Raw genomic sequence first — 17,151 nt, 5'->3', positions numbered from 1 at the left:
AAATAGAGAGGTGATACAAGGGTGTTTTAAATGACTCCATAAGAACATAGTTGGGTGTGTGGAACATTCTCCCAGATCGCAGTCCACCATTTTCACTTTTTTAAACAAATAGTATTGTCAAAGTAAACTAAAATGAAAATCAGACCTAAAGAATACGCTAGCAAGAATAGCAACTTAAGACTCATAAGTGGCCTTAACCTCACTCAACTAGCAGACAGAAATTGGATGAGTCAATTTTGCAGCTTCAAACCAAAATAAATTTATTTTGGCTCAGGGTTTCAGACCATGGTCAGCTGGCCTGGCTACTTTTAGATGCGTGCTGGCATATAGCCCATCAGTAGAGGTGTGTGGTGGAAGAAAGCTGCTTACCTCATGGCAACCAGGGAGCAAAGAGAGTACTCTCACTCTCATCCGGCCACTCCCTCCCCAAGCTCACTAAGCTTATGCATAGAGAGTTTAACCCATCGATTATGTCAGAGCTCTTAATAATAAATCGTTTTCGAAATGCCTCGTCTCTGAATGCTGCTGTACTGGGGATCAAGCTCATATGGGGTGATTGGAGGGGGTGTCATCTAAGATACAAATCATAACATAAATGATCTGCATCATGTGCTATTTCTTGTAAATGCTTAAAACAAAGTGAAACTCCTGCCTACTTAATCAGAAGTCACCAACTAATGCAACCAGAAGACTAGACCCAATAAGTCAACTGTATAACTGTGGCCAATTGGCATTTTTGCTTATCTTATAAACATCTTCTCCTATGTCCCATGGTGTGAGCCCACAAATCAAATAGTGCTCAGAGCTACCTGATTCATGAATTATTGTTTACTACAATATATTCATCATGATTTTGTCATGCCTCAGTTTACCTTTTAATAGCATGATCAAAAGAACATAAAGGGAAAGATGGTATTCTTAAAGGCATGCTGGCAACACGCAATGTGTGACCCTCATGTAGACATTGATGCAGACAAATCATTCAAAATATATATTTGAAATAACGAGAGAAAAATAGATAGATACTGAAGAGTAAATTATTTTAAGGAACCATCATTTCTTTTTAAACTGCAGTGTTAGGCTGGGCATGGTGGTGCACACCTTTAATCCCAGCACTCGGGAGGCAGAGGCTGGTGGATCGCTGTGAGTTTGAGGCCATCCTGGTCTACAAAGTGAGTCCAGGACAGCTAAGGCTAGACAGAAAGACCCAGTCCCAAAAACAAGCAAACAAACAAACAAATAATAATAATAACAGAATAAATAAATAAAGTGCAGTGTTAATGGTATGTCTGTGGTTTGAAAGGGGGCTTTCCACTAGTGACAGATATATACATGAAGCCGGGCCAAATGAATTGTGCTAATGGATAGAACAAGATGATGTCTAAGAATTACTTTAAATATATATATTTTAAACAGAGCTGCAGGAGGAGATAAAATAAAAGAATGTTAATTATTGAAGTGGGTGATAAGTAGAAGTCCCTTAAAGATTCTATTTGTTTTAATGATCATATAAACTTTGAACGTCTATATATTAGTTTACAGTTGTATTGATTTACTTCTATGTATATTTGTGTGTGTTTGAAAATATCTGCAATGGAGAATTAAATTCAAATTAGTTAAATGATTCAGTTATAAAAAGCAAAGATGTAAAGGGAGAGAACTGCCATAGAAACAAACCCTTTGTTCAAAGTGAAGACTGAGAAAATTCTCCTTCTATGAAAGTAGGAAAAAAAATCATTGCCAAAGAAAGTTTTATTAAAGCAAAAAGCTTAAAACAGGAAGCCCTGGAATTCTCAGAGACTTAGGAAGCACAGCTGGTGGAACACCACCAGTATTCAGTGTACTGCAGCTAAACACACTTCAGCAGTAATTTGTGTTCAGTTAGTCTTGCAATCATTTCGCCTGTAGTTTTGTCATATAGTTTTGTGTAAGGAAGATAATTCCTGGTGCAACTGAGCTTTAATCATTGGCCAAGGCCTCTCTTTTCTCTTGTGTCAGTTCTTAATAACCCAGCGTGTTTGGTGTAACTCTTAAGAGCCATATGCATACGCTTTGATTGAACCCAGATGAAAAAGTCTGTGGTTTCACTTCCTTCTGAAGTAAAGCTTTCAAGGTTCAAATTAGTTTACCTTTGGCACAACTTAATTCCAGACTGAGAAACTGAGAGGTGTAAACAATTCTTTGATTTTATGACTCCCACCAGATTCCGTTTTGATGTGCCGAGGAAGAAATGTATCTAAATGAACACAGGACAGGTTAAAGTGCCCGTCAAATATCTCACTTCTAAATCACGATTCCATAGTTCGGAAAAGATGTTCTACACTTTTAGGTGCTTGGAGAAAAACAAAGTGTATGAGTGTGCAATCTTGTTTTGGGGGTGGGGAAGGTGCAATTCTCCGAACCCAAACTTGTACAGATATAAATACATCCTGCTGGGATTCAAAACAATTGGATCCCAGAGAGTGACGCAACTCCAGTAAACAGGGCAAACATTGCAGGGAATGTGGCTTTGGACACACAGACACCCAAACTCTGATGACAGTTTTATCCAGGTAGTCATCAACCAGTAGTTTTCAGCAGTGTTGAGCCGTGGCTTTACCACAGAACCCTGCATCTACATTGTGTATGGATGTCACCCATTCCGTGCTCACTTTAGAGAAGCCCGTGCGATGCCAGCAGACCTCCGAGGATCTCAGTGCCCCCGGCAGTTGGCAGAAGAGCAGAGGCCTTAGCTACCTTTCAGCAGAGCACATTGCAGCCAGGCTTTTCTCTGGCCTGACCTGGGATAGGAGATAGAATCCAGGCTCTTGGAAGCCAGCAGGGCTGGTGCACGAACCATCCTTTCTTTCCTATTGGCTTATACCTTTTCCCTAGTGAATAGAAGAATAATCTGGCTCCACCTTAGTTGACTGTCTCTGATATGTTTGGCCAGCTGCATGGAAATACACACACACACACACACACACACACACACACACACACACACACACAAACTGAGGCTGGAGGTATGGCTTGAGAAAAATCACAGCTAAATAAGAACAAACACGCAGATCGCCTCACAGGCCAGCAGATCCAAGTCAGGTGCAAAGAGTCATGGTGCCCATAGACTTTCTGTCTCCCTAACCTGTGTGGAGACAGGCGGCCTTCTTTCTCCCTTCCACTAGGATCTGAAGGAATTTACCAACCATGTAACCCTCCATTTTTCCTCTCTGATCTGTACTTGGAAATCCAACCAATAAATTAGTTTGGTGCAGGAAATGGTTTTATGCACACCCACCCCACAGGAAATAAAGTGTAAAGTCTGGGGATTCAGCTTAGAGAAATACCATCTAACCTTGTTAAAAATGCGCATTGGAAAGTAGCATGACCAAGGGAATTCCAAGAGTAAAACCCTGAAATCCAAGGTTTTGAAAGGGAACAATGACTGAGGTTTGATTTTTAGTTAATAACTAAAAACCGTATTCTCAAAGATCTCAGGATGCATTGAAAATTGTGTTATAATTTAAGCATCCTATTGGCATAATGGGAATCTTGATGATTAACCTGAGTTTTTTTCCCCTCCGTGGGAGAACAGATATGGTCATTGTCACGACCTTGGAGTGACTAAAGACGTCTTTCTTTGTCCATCTGATCTGGCAGTGTTACCTTAAAAGCCAGCTTGAGTTGCTTCAGTTAGAAAATTTATCAAGACAACTTTAGAACTAGACATAATTGGTAATTAGCAGTGCTTTGAAATTCAAGATTGTCTGAAAGTCATCCAGTTCCCTGTGGCTTCTTTTTGTCTACTTTCTGGTGCTTAAAATGCCACCATCCGAACTTCATCCTACTTGTTCGCAACTCTTATTGTCTGCCAAGACTCTGCTCACCTTTGAAAGAGGAACACCAAAGCCACAATGAGCAGGTAAGCTGTTGTGACTCAGACACCACAGACTCCTGGGAATTCTCATGAATATTCTTTCCATACGTTCGCATTTATTTTTCTTCTTCGATAATGTTTTTACTATTCACACCTCAAACCCCTTTTGCCCTGGTAACTGGTAGTTAACAGCGGCATCCGCTTCTTGAGACGTGAGAGAGAATCTTCTCTTTCCGTGAAGGCTTGGAAGCACAGAGGTGCGCATGCGTGTGAGTGAGTGGTCCAGCGGTAGAATTTGTTAGGAGACACGTGAACACCCCGGTGAGAATAGAGTTGTACAGAAAACAACGACAAAGCTGAGCGTCTCTTCCTTTAGTACACGTGGAGGATGGCTCGGCACCACAACGGCCACCGACAGCAGACAAATGACAAACAAGGACTGAAGTGTAGGGCAATGAGCAGGGGCTGAAGCGAGGAGTGGGGCCATCATCAAAGACTGGAAGCAAAACATTGACACGGCCTGGCCTTTAAAAAAAAAATCTCTGCTGTCTCTTTCGGCAAGCTGTTTCTCTTGGGATTTCTGCACGGCCAGCTGAATGAAGCATAGAGCTAAAAAATAAATAAATAAATAAATAAAAAATGGAAAAGCTGACTCAAGAGATGGTTGTGTCATCTGTCCAAGATCACACAAGAAGATACAGTAATAGCAAAATCAACACTGCTCAGAGCTATCCCTAGCTTCCTGCTTACAGATTTGGTCTTCCAATGACTCACTGTCCCTGGTTGTATCTTAAGCATGCACTCTGTGACCCAGGGTCATCTGATCAGTCCAAAAAAAAAAATAATAAAAAGGACAATTTCATACTTCCAAGGGGTCTTTCTGCAACCCACTCCACACACCTCCTTGGCAGCTTAGATGGTAGCTGTTTTTAAGGGTGGATGTATTCTGTAACCATCTTTGTCTCCAAACTCCCATAAAATTACCACTGAACCTGCGTGTGGCAGAACTGTCTTCCCCCAGGCTCTGGGAAAGAAACACGAGAAAGGGCAGTATTCAGGGAAGACCACTTGCCTTGTAACTCTTAATAAGGATTCTTGACATCTGATACCTTTGTCCGCCCAGTAGAGCCTGTTGACTCCTTCCCACAGCCGTGTTTTTAAAAGCTTAAATTAAATGCCCAAGATTACACAGAGTCCCAAGGAAACCAATTATGTTGAAATATAATTTCCAAAACATTAAAATGCCAAATTCTTGATGCAGTCATATATGTGTTTCACTATTAGTAATTATATGACAAGATATAATGGCAAGTTTAATAATTATCATAATTTTAAAATAGTGAGGGGACAGTGGTATTTTAAAATATCTGCAGCTTCTTCAATACCATATAAAAACATCTGTGGCTTCTATTACTGATGAATCACAGCCTCTGTGGTCTGTTGCCTGCATGCATAGTTGAAGAAAAATGATCATTTCAGTCTTGAGGTTAGGGAAAATAAAGATGCCTTTATAAAAAAAAAATCCAAGTTCACAGACTGAATTTTATCCAAGAACTCTGTATTAAGAGCCCTAGCCTAGAAAATATGATATAATATCATGCCTGATATATTGTCTTATTTACTAGTTATTAAGGATAGAAATCTGCATGAAAGGTTTACCCGAACTTTCAAATCATTCCGCCTAAGTTTTCCACTCGAGTTTTGATTATTTTCATATGCAAAGGTACAACTAAGCATTAATTGATCCCGTGCCAGGAAACTGGCAGGCTTGACTCCAGCCATAACCGTATTTGCTTCTACTTTCCTGGTGTGTGAGGTATCAGAAAGGCAGGAGCTGGTCGTGGGGAGGGGGGGTGGGGAGGGCAGGGGGGGCACCCTGGCCAAGGCAGCTGAGTGGCTTCTGTCCTGGAGGCTTGGCTGCCTACTTGCCTGGCAACTGGAAGCAAGGGAGTGCATGGACCATGCTCCTTCCACACGTTTATATCCGTGTTCCTCAAAGGACCTTTTAAGACACACACTGGCTTTCTCTGAGAGAAGCCTTTGGATGCTATTGTGCACAGAGAACAGACCGTTGTGTTCATGGAGAACAGAATCCAGTCGGACTACTGGTGTTCACTTTTCCTTTAGAATTCCAACAGCATTGGATGTCCCTAGGTATAAGCTTGTGCCTCCACGAGCTTGTAGGTCCGTGCTCAGTCTTCCCAAGAGTCTCTTTTAAGTATATTTACTCTACACATCCAATCTAACAATTTCTATTATTTCAAAAAAGGTCTTACTTATTCACTCATGATTCATAAGAAAACAGTTTCAGATTAGCTAGACGTTATCCCATTTGCCAGTGTGTGACAAAGGAAAAAAACATAAGAACAAAAAAGGTTCTAGAATTTAATGATTATATACAGAGTTGTTACAAAGAAATCAAAGGATTTAGACTATTTAATGGTTACTGTGGTTATGTACTCAAAATCAAGCCACTTCACCAAAATATGTACCATACACAGGAAGCCGAAATCGTTACCATTTGAAAGTAGGGCTCCATTTTCTTTTAGTTCTAAGCAAGCACTTTCCTCAGGCGTGGCCATTTCTCAGCCAGCTCTCACACTGGTGCCTTTAGGCCATGACTCGCATGCTGTTTGTGTTCGGTGAGAACACAGTCTGCGGCTCTGTGTTACCTTCGCCAACTCTGAGACGCTTGCCAGCCAAGTTGAGCAGCTATGTCTCCAAGGAAAGGAGAGTCCGTATGTGTAGCACTTGCCAGTTTTTGTGTGGCTGCAAGCTACCAAATGACGTCACGGACCCTGCAGATGTGGAAGATGAGCACAGCGGCGCTCTCAACCCACAGCCCCTCCTCATCTGTCCACTGGTAGACGGCTTCCCTTAGCAGGAATTAAGATTGTTTATTTGCTTTTCTGTTCACTCTTTTGCTTGCTTGTTGTTGTTTTTGCTCTTTGTTCAAACTCAACTCAAGACAGTAAAATCAAGAGAGAGAAAGACAGAGACAGAAGTATCTAGACAAAAGCCAATCCGGAGCTTTTTCCTCAGAGATGATCTCTAGAATGTTTTGTAATAAATAATAGCCTTATACAAGCTCATCAGAGGCAAATCCATGTTCTGTCTTAACGTTGTTCATTACTCTCACTGTCACCTATCCAGCGCCTCCAGAAGCCAACTACGGCCGCTGTCAAGGATTTACATCTTGTACTTATGACTGTCCATCTTCTCCTCACGCCAACTCCTTCATAGGCCGCATGCATTCTGGTTGGTCTGGGAAGCCATTAAAAAACTGCCTCTCATGAAGTGGAGCCAGTGGCTCCTTGCAGTACTGTAGAATGAGAGCTTCAACATGCAGAGACGTTTCCCCTTTCAGAGAATTCAACCGTACAAGAACCCTACAAAAATCACAGCGTGTCATACGATCAAACTCCATCAATCTACCAATCTGACAGACAGGCAATGGGATTGACTCAGCATCTACTTTCAATTTTACAATAGTTTGTCACCCACAAGAGAAACTCTGAATCTACTGGTAGCCGTTTCCTACTCTCCTTTATCTGTGAGCCCAAGAAAGCATTAATCCACAATCTCATAGATTTCCCTGTTCTGTGCATTTCAAACCAACAGCATGGTATCCTATGAAGTCTGGTTTCTTTAGCTTGGGATAATGTCAGCAAAGTTCATTTATATTGTACCCAAACAGATACTTTGTTGATTTTTTTTCAACATTCTCTCTATTCAATAGGTTGTCTTTTCACTTCTTTAATATCTTTTGTATCATGAAAGTGTTTAACTTTATTGAAATTCTATTTTTAAAAATTCATTTGTTGCTTATGGGTTATGTTTAAGATCTCCAATTGGTTAATCCAATATCAGGAAGACCAATGTTTATTATTTCTTCTAAGATTTTTACCAACTTAACTGTAGAATATAGGTCTTTGATTCACGTTTTTAAATGTTAGGTGAGCCGGGTGGTAGTGGCGCACGCCTTTAATCCCAGCACTCAGGAGGCAGAGGCAGGCCGATCGCTCTGTGTTCAAGGGCAGCCTGGACTACAAAATGAGTTCTAGGACAGCCAAGCCTACACAGAGAAATCCTGTCTCAACAAAACAAAACAAACCAACCAAAAAGTTAGGTGAAAGTATAACGTGATGCCATTCATCTGTGTTTGGGTATGCAGTTATTCCAGCATTATTTGGAGGTGTCCTGGCACTTTTTTTGAAAATTGGTTCACTACTAAGACAAATCTACATGTGAAAGACTCAGGTGATTCAGCAGAAATCCAACTCCCTGGTCAATTCTCTGGGTATTACTGATGGTAATAGTAGGGCACACTTCACAAAGCAGAGATTTGTTGTGAATCTGTGCTGGCCTGAAAGTGAACTCTACTAGGCTACCCAAGACATCTGACTTTATCTTGCTTCAGTGGGCTTGAAAAAGGATGAATGTTTATTACATTTCCAGAAAATGCAAAGCCTATGAGAGATATTTAATACTCTGTGAAACAAAATTAAAATTCAAAATATTCTTCATAGGCCAGAAAAACCAAAGTGAAATAAATAAAATGAAGGCAAATGGGAATAAATAGCAATACTTTGTTTTAAAATTAATTATCAAGTATTGGAGGCTAGCCTGGCAGGTTTAGCCAACAGAATTGCAGTTCTGAAGTTTGGTACTTGACAGTCCCATGGTACTCTGCATTAGTTTGTCCATAAGCTCAGTGAGACCCTGAAATCTTGATAATATCACCCAATCACTTTCCAAAAAGACTTATGAAATGTTTTTATCAATCGTTTCTAGGCAACATACTATAAGGCCTAGGAGTTCTTAATAAAAAGCATAATATGCGTACAATTTATATACATGTTTATATACTGTACATCCATGTGGATAGACAGAATCAATCAAGAAGCAGATGATAGATGATACATAGACAGATAGATACATACATACATCATACATACATATATACATACACACATACATAATAGACAAATCAAATACTGTCTACAGACAATTTCTTTAAATTTTTAATTTGTTTGAAAAGTATGCATCAAAGTTTGGGAAAGAAGAGGATGCCTTGTCAGTTTTTGTTTGTTCACTTTGGATAAATGTTTTCCTACATAGATCAGAAAGAAATATTTAAATTTATATACTGTTGAAGAAAGAGAAAACAAAAGGTTGTATTAAAAGTTATTAAAGCCTTGAATTTTTTTATTCTGAAAAAAAAAAAAAGACTATACATGTCACCAAGGCATTGTCCTCACCTCTGATGAAACCTCCATGGGTCCAGGGGAGGAACCCAGAATTATTTAGGACCTCTGAAATGAGGGCTTGGGTGTTGCCCTGCCTTGTGGTCTTATCACTGGTCTCCAGGATCTGAAGCAGCTTGAATTTCTGAAGAACCCACACTTTTAAACATGGGTTCAGAATCTGTGTGGTCAGCTCTGAAATCCTCCCTTACAGATGTGAAGGGAAGCCAGAGTTCTGGCCAGTTCCCGACTTTTATATCCTTTGTCTACAAAAATGCACTGCTCACTTCTGAGGGGAAAGGCATCAGAGCAGCAGTAATAAACCAGAAAACATTTAGGGACTGCAGAAGGGAAAGACTGGAAAGATTGGAAACGTGATAGATGAGGAATGTCTGAGAAATCAAATAAGATCTAGCCTGGGGAAGAAAACAAAACTAAAGGAAATATAATAAAGGCATTCAAATATTAGAAAAGCTATCATGTCTTATAGAGGAATATACACATTTTTTATTTTGTGATTGTAGATATCAATATTAGAAATAATAGATATATTTTCACACAAATTAGTGAAAAACATTCTGGCAACCTCAAGTGCACAGGCAGGACCAGTCTACCTTATAGGAATGAACATGATTTCTTATCTCTCTAAATGAAAAACCAAAAGTATCTGCTCACCAACTGCAGATCCTATGACTAGGCTTGTGAGGTGATAGGGAAATACCTCCTCCAAGTCTGAATGACCATTACTCTCTTTTAAGTTTTTCCCCAACAACTTGAAAAACTCAACGAAGCCTTTATACTCCACTCTGAAGTGTACAGCTGTACACACCATGACTTACCCAACCATAACCTATGTTAAGTCTGGCATTTCTTCACCATGGGTACATACAGTCTCCCCCAAAAGTGCTTATAAAGTTCGTAACATTTGGTCTTTGGTTTCACATTTTATTTTATTAAAATTTGAAAGCCTGGGTTTGGGGTCTGCAATTAGTAAAACTCTCATCTCATTCACAAGGTGCTTTGTTGTGTCCACTTTTTATTTTTAGAACTAGTGGCTTCTGCTACTAGGTACCCCATCTTGTCTGCCACTTCAGTGGTTCAGCTAATCCTACCCATTTGAGGATATATATTCCCGACAGAATTCATCTGTTGGTAGAGGTAGATGATGAGTGAGCTAAAAATAAACATATTTCTGAAATATGTCCCTGAATGGGACCAGAAGTACCACAGCATGAAACTTTTTAAAGAAATTACACCTCAACTGATTCCGACCAGCTGTTGTAGTTTGAATTTAAAATGTCCCTCATGAGCTCATGTATTTGGACATTTGTTCCTTTGAGATAGGGCCTAGATGGAAGACGTGGGTCATGGACCCTTAAGGTTTGTAAGCCTGACTCTACTTCCTGTCCTCTCTGCCTCCTGACAGCTGGCATAATGTGACTAGCTCCTCAACACACCTGCTGTCCTGTATTCCCCACAATAACGGACTGTGCTCCTTCAAAGTGTAAGCCAAAATGAGACCCTTCCCCATTCCATTGCTGGTTGACCACAGTGACAACAAAAATAACTAACCTACAAACAATGCCACACTCAGCAGTGCCACTTACCTTGAAGGTGTTGGTATTCCACACACATCTCCACTGTAAACAAAATCTAAGCATTCTTTTTGTTTGTACCCCTTGGGTTAGTTTTAATATTAAACTAGGGGGTTTGTGGCTTTACAGTTTAAGGGGTAGCCTACAGTCCCCTACTCCCAACTCCACATATGATTATACTCACATAACTATTTCTGGCAATTTACAAGCAAAATGCCATTGTTGTAACTGTAAAATTTGAGATGTTAATCTACATGGATATATAGTTTTCTTTTAATGTCTTCTAGTCTTTTTCTTCTTTCACATGCTTCTCTTTTCAACCTGTAACACAAGATCCAGTTACATACTCACAGCAGGAAAGAGGAAACTCCTGTTATTTTTCATCACATGTCGTCATGAAAATATAATGCCATGTGTTGTATGTCTGATCCGGGAATCAAAGCCACCTATTGGTGCATTTCTTCCAAGTGATTTAGCTAAGAGAAAAATGTTACAGTGTCACCTTTCCTCTGCTTCTACTGACAAAGCAGTGTGTAAGAGACACTTCTACATTTTTCAGCTGATGAAAAGAGGGAAGTTGGCATGTCCTAGGCAATTAGTCTCAAGGGGTGGGCAAACATTTAGATGAAAAGACTCAAATGGTTTCCTCTTTTAAATCTAAAAACAGCCTCCACAGAAATACTTATAATTCATAAAGCATGATGTGGAGAGGGTAGAGTGCTTTGAAACCAGGAAGTGTACATGTGCACCACCCAATTAACAGTTCCCCTGAAAGAGGAAAATATTTTTAGAACTCTTGGGGAAAGCCTCAGGGTGAGGTGCAGACGAGATCTGAATTTCAGATTGGCAGAGTCCCATTGCATGGGATAGATAACTCACCCCAGCCGACCACAGTGTTTTCACCTTTGCAACAAACAAATGAAACATCACAGAATGGGATTAATAATAGTTAATACATTATGATTTACTAATAAATTAGTGCCTAAAAAGTGGTTGGCCTGATATTTATACTCTATAGATAGCCTCCTACTTTGTACTAACAGAAATAAATACATTTTTAAACGTGTGTGTGTATGTGTGTGTGTGTGTGTGTGTGTGTGTGTGTGTGTGTGTGTGTGTGTGTGTGTGATGTATGCATGTGGTGTGCACATGTGTGGGGATGCACACGCCCATGTATGTATGTGTGGAGACCAGAGGAGGATCATGGGTGTTCTCTCTCGCATTCTATGTCATCGTCTTTTGAGACAGGTCACTCACGGAACCTGGAGATCCCCATTTTTGCTTAGCTTATCCAGCTAATGAGCCCCATTGCACCCCCTGTCTCTGCTCTCCCATGCTGGGGTCCCATACACATAATACATCTGTCCTTTTTACATGGGTTCTGGAATCTGAAAGGTCCCCATGCTGTGCAACAGCACTCTGGTCCATTGGACGTTGTCCTCGGGACCCCAAATTAGATCTTTAAAAAAAAAGTGGGATTAATTTAATCTCTTTGGTTTTGACTTTTTAAAAAGATCTTAATACTCTCATCTTTAAAGGTAGCACATGCATTTGTGTTTTCAATGAAAATAAAATCATATGCCTATGTTGTACGAACTTACAGACATATGCATTTGTTCAGCCTCACAGACGTAATTAATTTAGCAAACAATTAAAACAATTCAAAGGCTACTCATGAGTGCCTCTTAATTCCCTCAAAACTATCACATCACGAACATGATTAATTTAGAGTCTAAAGTGGGTGACATTTCATACCCCAGATTCTGCAGTCCCACCAGAGGCACAGAAAGCACAGATCCCACCGCGTGTGGAGACCGCCCTTCCCAGACAGCTGCCTCCAAGCAAGGCTGGGGACACTTGTGCAAAGTAGCCATTAGGAAGCATCACTTTGCTGACAGTGTCACAGTGGGATGAATTTCTGTCTTAAATAATGCCAAACCAGACCATGTAATTTACAAAGCTTCCATTCAAAAGGTCATCATTAGATAGGGGGGGGGAATGCTAGAATCAGAAATTGGCTAGTTAAGGAGATGGGGGTTGGGGAGCAGGGATGTAGATTCTTTGTTTTTCAATCTTGAGGGTACGGCTTGATTTCTCTGAATTTCCATTTCCGTGTTAATTTGGGTGGATCCAAGATAACATCAGAAAACATCATTTCTGATTATATTTTGAGGACTGTTCCCAGAAGAGACCATCAGTAAACCAGGGAACTGAGGAAAGAGGCTCCATCCTCTCTGGAGAAAAGGTTAGTTTTCTCTGCCTTGGGAAACAGGGATACCTTCTATTCCAGCCCATGGACACTACAGCTCTAGACCTTGAAAACTGTACCAATGGTTCCTTTGGCTTCCTAGGCCTTTGGTCTTTGTGTCTGAACTGGAATTTGCTTCACCAGCTTCCTTGGGTTTCAGGCCTTCAGACTTGTTAACCCATGCCATCTGCTTTTTTGAATGACCGCCTTTCAGACAACATACTGTTAGGCTTCTCCATCTCCATAGTGTATGAGCTAATTCTTGTAATAAATCCCTCTTATCATGACTGTGTCTACATCTGCTTGTCTATTCCCCTTCTCCTCTCTTGTCTATACTTTTCTCTCCTCTAGGTTCTATTTTTGTGGGAAATAATATAATAATCTATTTTAAAATTTTCATCTTATGTGTGTGTGTAATTTGCCTGAATGTATGTCTGTACATTATATGCATGTCTGGTACCCACAGAGACCAAAAGAGACATCAGAGAATGTGAGCTGTGATGTGGATGCTGGGAGTCAAACCCATGCCCAGCTCCTAACCACTGCACCATCTCTGTAGATTCTATATTTATTAATAAATCCAAGTTGTTGGGGTTGATCTTGTGTGCTCTGTATTCAGATGCTGAGTTCCGTGCCCTAAGATCAGATTTGCAGTTCCGATAGGGGCATTGTAATGGCCAGTGTGCTATAAAGAATGTTCCCCCAATTATCTCTGATTGATTAATAAAGGCTGGAGCCCTATGACTTGGCATAAGAGATAGGAAGGCTGAACTTCAGATCCTGTGGGGGATTCAGGTAGGGACCACAAGGTAAGGAGAAGAGAAGAAGAAAGAGGAAGAAAAAAAGAGGAGGTAATCATGGGGCAAGATGGGCCGTGAGCACATGGCCAAGAAAATTTCACCCCGAGAAAAGCAGCTATAGCAGAACCAATACAAGCAGGACAAACTGGCATGTAACGGGGCATTTATCTGAGTATTAACCTAGACAGGTTAGAATAGCTCAGAACCTGCCCAGCATTGTGCCAGCAGTTTATTAGTAAAATATGATGTTTTGCTGTTATTTATTTGGGAACTAAATGGTCTAAAGTGGGGTAGAAACCCCTAACCGATATTAAGAACCAAAAAGAGGCATAATAGCCCCCCCAAATAATTCCAAATCAATTGGCACCCAATGTGGGGAACCAATTATAAACATGGGTGTTTCTTCCTGTACCCAGTTCCTGAAATAAAGACTCTGAGACCTATATTTATGAATAAATGCCTAGTCCATAAGCTTTGCCTCATTCCCCAACTAACTCATAATTTAATTACCTGTTTATCTATCTTACATGTGCCACGTGGCTGGTTGGATATACCAAACATAGAAATAATACTTCACCAGGTGGTGATGCACACCTTTAACCCCAGCACTTCGGAAGCAGAGGCAGGAGGATCTTTGGGTTTGAGACCAGCCTGGTCTACAGAGTGAGTTCCAAGACAGTCAGGGCTACACAGGGAAATTCTGTTTGCAGGGACAGAGAGAGGAGAGAGAAGAAACAGCTACATACTCATTCTTTAGGCTCCTTTAAAGCAGGAAAAACTTTCCATCTCAGGACTCATGTATGCAAAGGAACTTTACCTCATCATCAGGCAAGCCAGGAAGGCACCTCCTATTTTGTGTTTTGTGACAGTTCAAGTTCAGTAGCCAACACTGACCACTTGGACAACAGACTCAGATAGATGGAAGTTTATTGAATGCTTATCAAAGACTGACTGGTCAGGGACACAGAGTGGACTTGGGAGACAAACTGTGACACTGAGTTGTTTTCAAAGTCAGTTTTTAAAGGAAAAAGACTGAAATTAAGCAGGAAGAATCAATTCTATTTCAGGTATATCATGTCTAGCCAAGCAAGGAGAATCAATTCTGTTCCAGGCACATTGTACTTTAGGTAGTGAGAGACCAGAAGAACTAAAATTGGATTTCAGGGTCACCGGGGCAAAGGTTAAGAAACAGGCCTACAAGAGAGACCAGGCATGATAAGGCATATCTGGCCAGCTGTGGGGAGAACCCAGTCTGGCTGCATTCCTTTCCAGCCCACAGCAGATATGGTTGCTAGGAAACCAAACACGAACCTTTTGTGATTTTGGCACCCTCTCACAACCAATCATTTTAAAGCACAATATCTCCTTTCATATCCTAACCAATAGGCACTTGCTAGGCTGGAACTCCCCTGCTTTGGGCATGCTGGGAGGGAAAGGAACCTATAAATTACCCCCCAGCTCAGAGTTCAAGGCTGTTCTCCGGATGCCACTCTATTGGCGATGGTCGGAGCCTGGCTCGAGCTACAAATAAAAATCCTCTTGTGCTTGCATTGGTTTTGTCTCCCATTGGTCTTTGGGGGGGGGTGCATCTCACGAAATGGGCACAACAGTAGCTAGACAAAGCATTTTAAGCTGGTTGGCTGGGATTTAGAGTAGGGGAACTTTTGGGGCCTTTCCACCTGTCTGGGAGAAAGGAACATAACAAGGTGTTGCAGTTGAACGCTCACAGAATGTACATTTATCTTTAACTCAAAAAGAACATGCATTTGTTGTCTATTGTTTTATTCTAAGCAGCAAGTACTGAATTATTGAATTGTAAGTAAAGGCTATTCTTGTGCCAGGCAGGCAGAGCCTGGGAACTTGAACTCAATTTTAACCTTATGATGAAAATGGAAACTAAAGACAAAAATGGCTTCATTTATGCTAAAGAAAAAAGCAGACATTAACAGATGAGTTACAGTTATGCTAAAAAACTAAACAGAGGGATATATATATATATATATATATATATATATATATATATATATATAGTTTAAGTAGGCTACAACAAAGCCTGTCTCTTTGTCTCTTGTACCAGCTTAGATATTACCTTTTGAAAGGGACCCTCCTGGCCTCCTCTACTATGTCAGGGCTCTGTCTGGTGATATGTATTCTAACGCTGATTACTTGCCCCAGATATCTGGTTGCCACCCAGAGTGCACCAAGTGATGCTGTGTACACTTTGTGATCCAACATTCTCTGACTTATTAAAGTAGCTGACAGCCTGTAGTTGGGCAGAAGAGAAGTGGGTGGAGCTTAGGTTTCCAGACTTGAAGTCAGATGGGACCGTGAGTGCATGGCCATGAGGGCTGGCCTGATGGAGCAGAAGCAGCCCAAACAGAACACAGGGCAAGTAATATTGAGGTACATGTATCTGAAAAACAACAAAATAGCTTAGAGGGTTGCTACCTTCCCAGGCATGGTGCTTTAAACCTTATTTAAATCTAAATGTTCTCTGCCTCAATTATTTGGCAGCTAGCTGGGGTAGAGAGCCCTTTAGAGTCTAATATTCCCTTCCACGTTACTGTTACTTTCTGCCTTGTATCATTTGTCACAATTTACAATTGTTTTATTTGCTTGGTTTGGTCACATGTACATATCTATCTCATTATACGGTGTCACTGAAGGGTCCTCGTCCCTTGCTAGACAAGACACTCCTATACACTATTTAGAATAGCTGCGTAAAGTTCTGCGGAGCTGTCGAATGGATCAAGTAGCATTTTCAGGAATGTTGTGCAGCATAACTGATTTGTGACACTTAACAAGTACTCAATAAAGCCATCTTTTCCAATCCTAATTTTTGGTACATAGTACATCTAGCACAATATACTAACATGGCTGTCCATGGGCAATAAAAGGTATAACTTGTATGGAAATAAAGTCATTTTTGACCCACTGAAAGACCAACTTGCAGAGGAAAATCTCAGAGACGCATGCCTACCACTGGAAGATATTTCCAGATTTGGAAGTAATTGCAGCCTATTTTCAGAGGTTTTTAATTTCCTAAAGACAAACCGGGCCAATAGATAACTGAGCATCCTCCCAGAGGGAGCATTCTCTTCACTGTTCTTACAATCTGGCTAAATTATAGCAACAAGTCAGGTGTGCATCCCCTACACCTTTGAGATAAACAGGCTTTTCCTCTCACTCTTTCTTCAATCAAAAGCAAGCTTTTTAAACAAGTCAGGGATCCATTTTAAACAAAAACAACTCATTGGAAAAGAATAGGTAAGCCATTGAGGGATCTCTCTACTGTATTTTTCCAGTTAATGAGTCAAATCCAGGTCTCTGTAGATGTATCCAACATGATGACAGAAAGGAAGGCTCTACAAACGCCTTCCTAAAAACTGTGGCAAGGCCAATAAAA

The sequence above is a fragment of the Acomys minous genome, assembly GCF_964271855.1.
Source record: "Acomys minous genome assembly, chromosome: 4".
Classification (NCBI taxonomy): domain Eukaryota; kingdom Metazoa; phylum Chordata; class Mammalia; order Rodentia; family Muridae; genus Acomys; species Acomys minous.
Note: the sequence above shows the minus strand (reverse complement) of the source record.